This window comes from Phoxinus phoxinus, assembly GCF_949152265.1.
Source record: "Phoxinus phoxinus genome assembly, chromosome: 5".
Taxonomy (NCBI): domain Eukaryota; kingdom Metazoa; phylum Chordata; class Actinopteri; order Cypriniformes; family Leuciscidae; genus Phoxinus; species Phoxinus phoxinus.
The window spans coordinates 8,620,151-8,629,537 of record NC_136880.1 but is presented as its reverse complement, the minus strand read 5'-3'; positions in this window follow the sequence as shown (position 1 = coordinate 8,629,537).

Genomic DNA, 9,387 nt, shown 5'->3' with positions numbered 1-9,387 from the left:
GTCTTCTTTACTTCTAACAATCATAATATTGCTCTTACTTGCATTATATTTTATATCAAAATCTGCACCATACTGAGAGCAAACCTTCAACAATTGTTGTAACCCAGCACTATATGGGCAAATGATTACCAAATCATCTGAATACATAAGGTGATTAGTGAGAGTATTGCCTATCATACATCCTGTATTACATTTATTTAATTGTTGTGACAAGTCATCTATATACACATTAAAAAGGAAAGGTGACAAAATACCACCCTGACGAACTCCATTACCAACAGTAAATGGTTCTGATACAGAACCCCCCCATTTCATCTGCATAGACTGAAAAGTCTTCATAGTAGGCTGGATCCAAACTGGAGCTGATAAACTCTAGTTACTGTACCTCAGGATGGGCATCCCAAGATAAATCAGAGAAGGAAATAGAAAATAATTAGCGTAGCTGCTGTTCATAACATCAAGCAAGAATAATCATGTGAATTTGATCTGATTTAACTGTATAAGGTTAGGAGATGCATTATATGAATGCTAGGGTAAAGAGATGCGTATTTAATCTAGATTTAAACTGGGAGAGTGACCTTCAGTCACGTTTGTTTCGTCTAAATAGGAAGTGACAATGTTCAGCTTCTTTTGCACACTGAGGTACGATGGCTTTCACGTGGCAGGGTGCTTACGAATTACTCAACAAAGCACAGATTTTTTTTATCCGACTCAATTTTCCCTTTCGGACTGCCTCAGTGATTTTGAGTGGCTTGGAAAATTGTCCTACCTTTCTGAAATTTAAATGGAGTAAACTTGAGTCTTCTAGGCAAATCAGTGACATTGTTTTAAGTCCAAAAAAATTAAAATACATCGAAGCCACAATAAAGAAACTGCACATGTGGGCCGGGCGAATTTGCAAATCAAACTGTTCATGTGTGAACTGGGCGCTTATATTGGGTGCTTGGTGAGGGTGTGACAGGTGTGGGGGGTTAATATTCTGGTGACTGGGTACGAGTGGGTGAAGTTGAAGGTTCTGTTGCTGATGGACACAATTTTTCATTTTGGGGTGAACTATTTAAAGCGACAATAGTACACCCCCCAAAAAAGATATACTCGCTAGACCCTGAATAAGATTCAAATGGGGAACTGAAGGTGAGAGGCAATTTCTGCAAAGACTATCTTATTTATGGAATGAAATCTTTTATAATAACTTTTTTTACCGCAGTGGAAGAAAATACTAATGTAACCGCTATGATTTTGACAGACTGTTTACATGAAGCAGGTATATTTTTGATTAATAAATTTACGTCGGAAATTAAACAACCAAAGTGGTGGGATAAAGACTGTTCATCCCAGAAACTTAAAAAATTAAAAATAATGCTTTAAATCAATTCAGAAGAACTGGTAATGTGAGCAATTTGAACATTGTAAACTAACTAATATCTCTGCGATTGAAGAGAAGCATTTTTTGTATGACTGTTCTTTGTATATGGATCTGCATAAGAAATATCTGAGTGATCTCACACTTGTTGGTGATGTTTGTGTTGATGTGTCACAGGTTTGTGAGTCAAATCATACATGGAGATTAGCGCTGTACATATATCATGGAATGAAAAATAGCATCTGTCATGATATTGTAATCTTGGAACTATGGGCCGAGAGGACATGTATTCCTGAAATAAACTATTACTATTACTATAAAACAAGATATTCTGCTATCACCCTTAAGTTGTTCCAAATGTGTATGATTTTTTTCTTCTGTTGAACATAAAATTATATTTTGAAGAATGTGGGCAACCAAACAGTTGGCTTCTTGAGGATGGAAAAAAAATAAAGAACAAAATTGATATATGTTTGGAACAACTTGAGGGTGAGTAAGTGACTTGAGTTAAATGATGACAGACTTTTCTTTTTGGGGGGTAAGGGGAGTGTTAAATATCTATTTAAAGACATTCTGCTGTGAATAAGATTGATAATATGCACTAACCATTTTTAAAAGCTTGGATGAGTTTCCGGCTCTGTATTGGAGTCAGAAAAAGAGTAATGTCATCGGATCCAACAAATATAAGGTCTTCCCTTTTTCTGACACCAATAACATCTATCAGGTGTGCAACAAGTGTCCTCAACGTCTCATCCTCCAGTTCAGGCAATGTATTTTTAATTTCACATTAAAAGCTTTCAGTATCCATATCTGTAGTGATTTTTAAAAAGCATATTGTATGATGCAGGGAGACAACATTTAGTCCTGAAGCTTGATATATGGGAAGAGGGTAGTAATCACACAAACTGTCAGCATGAACACACAGGAATCTTTCTTCTGAATTTCCTAGGCAATGAAGTCTAAGATCAATCAAAAGCACTGACTGAAGCATGTCACCCCAAAGTGCACTTGTGTATGACTGATGAAAATCATTGATATTTTCCCCAAAATTAAGTCCTGATCTTTGGCATTCAATGCAACAACAAACCCTTTTCTGTACTGTGTCCCTTTGTACACCACTGCTGACACTTCAGATGGTTTCTTTTGAAAAGCCAGCCGCCTGTCGGTACACAATCCGTTCCACCTGCACGATCTGTTTCGCGCATGCGCGTAATTACGTATTAGAAAACGTCAAGATTTTCTTACACTATCGGTACCACGCATGCGATGAAACACTTGACGGCCAGGCGGCACAATTTGCGGCATATTTGATGTGTTTACGTGGTTGCCAATCCAAAACAATAAAGGAGTTGTGAGTTGTTACATGAACATACATGATCAGTTTCCTCCATACTCTCCTTTGCGATTCATTGCTGTATGGTATTAGGCTTAACTTACCGTGTTTTGGTCTGAGGTCAGTAGTATTGTCAAAGATGGTTTGTGTCGTTTTTTATTTATTTATTAAAAGCTACTAATATTAGTTAACTTTCAAGTTGAGTAATTTTGTATTAGTATGGGTCTATATAGGCTAATATATATCTATATACCGTAATCTAAATGAGGAAAATAATCCCTTCAATGTTGTTTACAGAAGACAATAAGGAACATAATATGCATTTCTGCCTAGACTATCTGCACTTACATGAAGAAAGAACTACAAACAAGTCTGGGGAAACGTTATAGAGTATTTCAAACTGACAATGGAAATTACTTGAAAGAAGCATGTGTGCACACAGAAGTGACACATAGTGAAGTACACTTTTTGAGTACCGGTATCTTTATTTAAGAGTAAAAATGTTGTAAAAATGCTCTCTCTCTCTCTCTCAAATTCAAATTCAAAGGGGCTTTATTGGCATGAAAGTTTTTAAAACAATGTTGCCAAAGCATATACAAAATAAACAAATAAAATATATGCGTAATATATACAAACATAATAAATCAGTTATATGAACAGTAATAAAATAAAAATAATAAATTAAGTTCTAATAGAAAACTAGGGGATTAAATAGGGATTATATTGTTAAATTTGTTGAAGTAAAGGTTCCTTGTTTCTTTGAACGCTTCACATTGTAGGAGAAAGTGCATCTCCGTCTCAACCTCACCTGTCAAACAGTGATCACATGTTCTGTTTTCTTTTGGTTGCCATGATTTTTTGTTTCTTCCTGTTTCAATTGCCAGTTTGTGATCACTGAGCCTGTACCTGGTCAGGGTCTGTCTCTGCTTTCTATCTCTGACAGTAGAGAGATATTCTGCTAATTTATAATCTCTTTTTAGGGTCAGATAACATTCTAGTCTACTTTGGCTTTTAGTTTCTTCTTTCCAATGTTCCAGATAGGTTTCTTTGCATTTTGCTATGATTAGCTTGACTCTGATTGGTGTTTGGAAGGCAGTGTTGTTTTGAGGCTGCTCAGACTGTCTCTGATGTGGGGCAGTTTGCCTCAGTACCGACTGACATAGGGGACTCTTTTTCTGGGCTCAGCTCTTGGGTTCGGAGGGCTTTGGAGTGAAGTGTGTCTTGGGGTCTGGATTTTTAAAAAAGTTGAGTGTTCTCTTTTGGATGTTAATTATCAGTGGGTATCTGCCTAATTCTGCTCTGCATGCATTTGTTGGTGTGTTTTTGTGTACGTGTAAAATGTATCTGCAAAATTCTGCATGAAGAGATTCTGTTGGGTGTTTGTCCCAACGGGTGTAGCTCTGATGACTGAGTGTGATTGTAGTGGGACGTATATAGCCACTGTAATTAAATTAATGTGCGTGGGGTAGTGCGGTTCCAATCACAAACTTGGTGGTACCGTATAAAAGAGAGAACCTGTAGCCACTCTTGTGTGTGTGTTTGCCGGTTTGGTGTCGCGTCATTGCCTGGGGGAACGCCCCTCTTTTCTCCTAGCGTTTCCGCTTTCAGGTAGGCACTGTTTGAACTAGGGGGTAACACTGATGTGGGATTGTGTGTAAACCGTTTTATTTACTACTTCAGGATCGTTCGCTGCCGTTGGCGGCTCCGGTTCTCCTGTTACATGCCTCTGTTGCAGTCCCGTGTCTCATGATACTTTGAGCTGCGGGGATTGTTCGCTGTGTGAGCCTTAAGCGGCGGCTGCTCTTCTTCGCCTGTCTCGCTGGCATTTCCGTGCTTCGGATGGATGTTGTGTCCAGTGTCCTCTATACGCCGAGTTTGTGAATGAAAGGTATGCGAAACGCCCACTTTGTACAGCGCTCATTATTTTATATGTTGTAAGTTGCTGATGTTTTTTTATTCTTAGGACGAGTAGATGTTCTGTGATGCCTGGTGGGCAACGCTGAATTGACGCTGCTGCTTATTATAGAAGTTAGCCCACGATCCTTATAATCAACTCTCCCTCCACACACGTGTGCGTGTAGGCGTATGTGTGTGCGCACTGTGCAGCCTAACGTAACGCCCGTTCTCCAGTATTAACCACTCCAAACGTTGAGTGTCTTCCACACTATACATTCAAAAGTTGCAGTATTTTCATTTATAATTGTTTGTGTGTATTGAGTGATCTGATTGGTTTATTTTGAGTGTTTTGTAGTGTTGTATTTATTTTGATTTGTGACTTCCACCAACTTTGATTTTCATATTTTCATTTCTTTTGTAGTATTTTCTTGTTGTTGATCTAAATGTTTATTATTGGCGCATGTTTGAGTGAGGGTGTTGTATATTGAAACCATAATAATTTTACACTCTTGTTACAGGAGCTGAGGCTTTGGCGGCAGACCACTAGTAGGCCCGTACGTGGTGGTAGAGAGCTCGTCACAGAGCGCTGTGTGATTATTTTGTGACTTTATTGCAGTGTGTGTGCTGTGACTTGTACACGGGGTGTTGCGAGTGATATTGAAGCCTTGGTCGTGTGTCTGCCATCAAGCCTCGGCCTCCTTTGGATTATGGTCTCTCCGGCATGTGTCTATTGATGATTCTCAGCTTTTATACATTTTAACAGACGATTGTATTTAAATAAAAACTTTTGTATTATTGGTATCCACGTCTCTAGCCCTTCTTGCTAATTACGTTCCTGTGTATCCTTTATCAATTCTTAGTAGTAACATCTATATTTCCCTATTAAATAGGGTGGCGTAGTCAGGTGACGCTAGAGGCAATGTTTCTATATTTGCCCCAGGTGTGAAGGCCCAAGGCCCCGCTACATACCCCATATTTCACTACCGTACAGCGCCATGGGCTGGATGACACTGTCAAATATTTTAAAAGCCAGATTTGAATTGGAATTTGGAAATGATAAAATTCTCTTAATTGCATGTAGAGCTTTTTCTTTTAGTGCATTCACTGCCATGTTGAAACTCCCTGATGCTGATATGGTTATACCAAGGTAGGTATAGCTCATGCTGTGTTCAATGACATCATTATTAATGGTGAATTGATGTTTTTTCTCCTGACATCTTGGGCGTTTTTGGAAGATCATGATATTTGTTTTCTTCATATTTACAGCCAGAGCCCAGTTCTGACAATATTTTTCTACTATGTCCAGCTGTTGCTGTAATCCTTGTTTAGTAGGGGATATTAGATTGAGATCGTCAGCATAAAACAGGGACTTCACCTCTCTATCTAGAAGGGAGAGGCCAGGAGAGCAGCACATTGATCTAACTCAACAGCAAGCTCATTGATATAAATAATCTCTCTCTCTCTCTCTCTCTCTCTCTCTCTCTCTCTCTCTCTCTCTCTCTCTCTCTCACACTCTCTCTCTCTCTCACTCACACACACACACACACACACACACACACACACACACACACGCAGAGTGTGGGGTGCAGTCAGCGAAATACACTAACAAAATGTATATGGGTGACTGTGCACCCCAACTCCAGCATTTACTCTCAGTTTTAGGGTGTCTTTGCAAATAATCATAAAGGTTTCCATGTCCTTGACGTTTTCAAAAATGAACGTGAAAGGCTCCATGGCATAGCACTTCATCGACTCCATCAGCACCCTCCAAGCTTTCATTTGGTCATCATGATCCATCAACATGTATGATGGTTCTTGCACCTGGCCAGTGAAAAGCCCAAGACTGTTCCTCACACTGTATTCTGCCTGGTATGTTTCAATGTGAGGGGCTGCTCCTCCACTTCTACCTGTTCCTCCTATGATAAAGTAAAATACCATAAATTAAGACTACACTACAACATAATATGTTTTGGGTCTTTCAAAAGGGGAAACATCTTTTCAGCATAAAGTAAATACCGGTAGTTATTATGAGTTATGGTTTGTATATTATTGTATTTTCATTAGGCTATTAATTGCGAACTTTTGTATTGTTTTTATTTGTAAGCCACTTTGGACAAAAGCATCTGCTAACTCATATCATAACATGCACAAAGTAAATACAGGTAGGTCTCACAAAATCAAAAAGTTAATTTTGATTACTACGGCTTATATCTAAATAAAACCCTAAATTCAGTATCTCACAAAATTAGAATATCACATACAACCAATAAAAAACAAGAATTTAATACAGAAATGTCGGTCTTTTGAAAAATATGTTCACTTATATGCACTAAATACTTGGCTGGGCCTCCATTTGCTTGAAATACTGCATCAGTGTGACGAGGCATGAAGGCAATTCACATGTGGCACTGCTGAGGTGTTATGGAAGTCTAGGTTTCTTTAAAAGCAGCTTTCAGCTCACCTGCATTGTTGTATCTTGTACCTCCTTTCTTCCTGTTGGCAATGCAACATAGTTTCCCTTTGGGGTTCAGGTCAGACGAGTTTGCTGGGCAATCATGACTCCTTGGTCATTAACCCTCTGGGGACCAAAAACGCGCCGGCGCGTTTGCCTCGGTTTTTTTCACATAGCAGCAAAATAGACTTAAAATACTCCCGTCATTTTTTGTCATACAGGCTTAAGAAATATGCAAAAATAAACTGTTAAATGTCTTCTTTTTTATGGGTTCACTTAAAATCGAAATAAAACTGTGCTTTTGTAAAATAAAGAAAGTAAACAGGGAGTGCTTTTTGCCTCTCCGTCTCCGTGAACTTTTTTTCAAGACCACGTCTATAAACTTAAACAAAACTAAGCGAATACTATTCACTCAGACATGAGCTATATATCTCTATAATCATTTAAGTGTGTAGTTTTAAATTATCTAATTCAAAACTAAAACAAATATTCTCTGTTTATGTAATATATATAAAAAGAGCGAGAGATCCGCCGTTCTCATTATCGTTCTGGCACCTCATTACTCTGCTAATTTGACACGCCCATGGAGAGCGCGCGCTATTCAAACGCAGATAATATGAAGCAACACATGCAAACCAGTCAACGCCTACAACAGCTGAATAACACACTCGCTGTGAGGAATAATAATATCGTGATAATCCTGGAAATTTTACCTCAAACGTGCTGGAGTAGCCTAACTACGGATCCAGCTGCAGATCATCAGTAAGTGCTTTGTTCTAATCGCAATATGAAATGGTGTCTGCAAACCGCAAAAGACTGTTTAAATTTGAATCGCGTTTCTGTGTTTGAATGAATACACGGCACATATGCATGCTGTTGTTTACTACAGCTCGCGCGTGTCTGTGTGTGAATGAATTAACCCTTAGTTTAGCTTTTAGCAAACTATCTATATTGCCTACTGAGATGAGTAAAAACCGACTGAATACGTTGAAATAAAATGTAGTTGTATTAACATTTATGCCCTAATATATATTATAAAAGATGATATGTTACAGACGAAATATGAAAGACAACATTTCGTTTTGGATAGATTATAAAGTTTTTACTGCCACATCAAAACCTATTTACAAGGTACAAACAAAATCTTAAAAGGTCAATATAAGCCTTCTCTTTAAATTATTTTTGTGTTTTATTAGTGACAAATTTGGGGAGAGGATAGCCTACATCCAAAACTTTCTGAAAATATGAATGAGAATTAACTGTACAATTACTAGAAATGTTTACCTTGGATATTATACAATTTGCAAGCATACAAAGTTTGTGGGAAAAATACACTTTTTTTCAAGATTTCAAGAACTTTTTTTCCAACTCTGAACCAATTGTGTAGTAATATATATATATATATATATATATATATATATATATATATATATATATATTAGGGCTGTAACGATTAATCGCGATTAATCAAAATTCAAAATAAAAGTTTGTGTTTACATAATAAATGTGTGTGTATTGTGTATAATTATTTTGTATATATAAATACACACACATGCATGTATATATTTAATAAAAATGTGTTATTTATATATAAAATAGTTATATTTATATATAATATAAATCATATAAAAATATATACGCAGTATATAAATGCAAATATTTCTCAAATATATACATGCATGTGTATGTATTTATATATACAAAATAATTATACACAATACACACACATATATTATGTAAACACAAACTTTTATTTTGAATTTTGATTAATCGCGATTAATCGTTACAGCCCTAATATATATATATACAGGGGCGGAGTGGGACCAAAAAAACTACCGGGAAATTTCGTAGACCACCGGCCCTACAGGGGGAGTTACAGTGGTGTAGTCTAGTTTTTTTGTAGTGAGTATACTGTGACCCCCCCCCCCCTCCCCCCTCCCTATGAGACTAAGTGTTATCAACATGTCAATTTATTATAAGCAACACAAGACTTTAACAGCCAATGACATTTACAGCTGAGGAGACTGGACTGATTTTCTACATTTAGCCTTAGATGTTATATGAATATGGTCCCTGAAGCACAGGTTTTATCAGCTGACAATAAAAAAATTTAAATAAAACATTATAGGCACAAATACAAATTTACTTTTAGAAATGGTGCTTTTGAAAGAAAATTGTGTTATTGTTTTGGCAAGTTTACTGTTTAAATTAAAACATGTATGAAAACTTGTGTGATATTTCTTTTTAAAATAAGTTTTAATAGATTTCATCATTATTATTATTTTACAGTACATTTTACTGTGCAATTTCTTTCATAATTTCTTTGAGTTTATACCGAACTTT